The following is a 2,142-nucleotide window of genomic DNA, read 5'->3' on the forward strand; positions in this document are numbered from 1 at the left end:
TACAACACTGTACGGTACACGTGTAGCACGCGGTACAACACTGTACGGTACACGTGTAGCACGCGGTACAACACTGTACGGTACACGTGTAGCACGCGGTACAACACTGTACGGTACACGCGGTACAACACTGTATGGTACACGTGTAGCACGCGGTACAACACTGTACGGTACACGTGTAGCACGCGGTACAACACTGTACGGTATTCGTGTAGCACGCGGTACAACACTGTACGGTACACGTGCACGAGCGGTACAACACTGTACGGTACACGTGTAGCACGCGGTACAACACTGTACGGTAGACGTGTAGCACGCGGTACAACACTGTTCGGTACATGCGGTACAACACGTTACCGTACACGTGTAGCACGCGGTACAACATTATACGATAGAGGTGTAGCACCCATGATTGACTACGTGGAATAAAACTAAATGTCGGATAACTGATGGTCAGTCAGGTGATTGCGACTCTATACTGCTATAACCTAATACGTGTATAACGAAGACATGCAAACCTAATATATCTCCCCCACCCGTCCCCGCCTCACTGTCCGCTTATACGTACGGCTTCTACCATTCTCTGTGTCTTTGATGCTCGCCGATGACGTCACGGGCTGGGCAGTGACGTCATCGCTCGTCGATTAGACGGGAGATTAGATTTGCGGGCTCCCGCCCACCGCTCGCCGCCGCCGCACTGTCTCATTTACAGCCTCTTTTGATGTGAAGATTGGGATGAGGATTCGATCAGATGCGACCGTTACTGACCCGGTCACCCGGTGCCTGCACGCGCTGAGGTAGTTGTCTCACCGCCTACGCTATGCGCGCACCGCTGCCGCCATGCTATGTATAACCTGCATTTATTACGTTAACCTCATTGCACTTGTTTGTTTGCCTTGTTAAATTATGTTTGTTTAGGTAGGTCAAATTCACCAGTAGATGGCGTCAATATGCAGCAATCCTGAATGAATATGATCGAAATAATATTTAGTAATGTTTAGAAAGTATCGGTCCGCATTCTAATATTGCTCATTCATGCGCATGCGGCCAGTGCACCACTCACTGCTCCACCCACCCACGCGATCACTCCACCACCCACCTACGCGCTCACTGCACCACCCACCCACGCGCTCACTACACCACCCACCCACGCGGTCACTCCAGCACCCACCCATGCGGTCACTGCACCACCCACGCGCTCACTCCACCACCCACTCACGCGCTCACTGTACCACCCACGCGCTCACTGTACCACCCACCCACGCGCTCACTGCACCACCCACCCACGCGCTCACTGCACTACCCACCCACGCGCTCACTGCACCACCCAGCCACTCGCTCACTGTATCACCCACGCGCCCACTGCACCACCCAAGCGCTCACTGTACCACCCACCCAAGCGCTCACTGCACCACCCACCCACGCGCTCACTGCACCACCCATCCACGCGCTCATTGTACCACCCACCCACGCGCTCACTGTACCACCCACGCGCTCAATGCACCACCCAAGCGCTAACTGTACCACCCACCCACGCGCTCACTGCACCACCCACCCACGCGCTCACTGTACCACCCACCCACGCGCTCACTGTACCACCCACCCACGCGCTCATTGTAGTCACTGCACCACCCACCCACGCGCTCACTGCACCACCCACCCACGCGCTAACTGTACCACCCACCCACGCGCTCACTCCACCACCCACGCTCTCACTGCACCACCCACCCACGCGGTTACGGCACCACCCACGCGATCACTGTACCACCCACCCACGCGTTCACTGTACCACCCACACACGCACTCACTGCACCACCCACCCACGCGCTCACTTCACCACCCACCCACGCATTCACTGCACCACCCACCCACGCGCTCACTGTACCACCTACGCACTCACTGCACCACCCACCCACGCTCTCACTCCACCACCCACGCGCTCACTGCACCACCCACCCACGCGCTCACTGCACCACCCATCCACGCGCTCATTCTACCACCCTCCCACCCGGTCACTGCACCACCCACCCACGCGCTCACTGCACCACCCACACACGCGCTCATTCTACCACCCTCCCACCCGGTCACTGCACCACCCACCCACGCGCTCACTGCACCACCCACACACGCGCTCATTCTACC

This window comes from Priapulus caudatus, unplaced genomic scaffold, assembly GCF_000485595.1.
Source record: "Priapulus caudatus unplaced genomic scaffold, Priapulus_caudatus-5.0.1 Scaffold449, whole genome shotgun sequence".
In the NCBI taxonomy this organism is placed as follows: domain Eukaryota; kingdom Metazoa; phylum Priapulida; class Priapulimorpha; order Priapulimorphida; family Priapulidae; genus Priapulus; species Priapulus caudatus.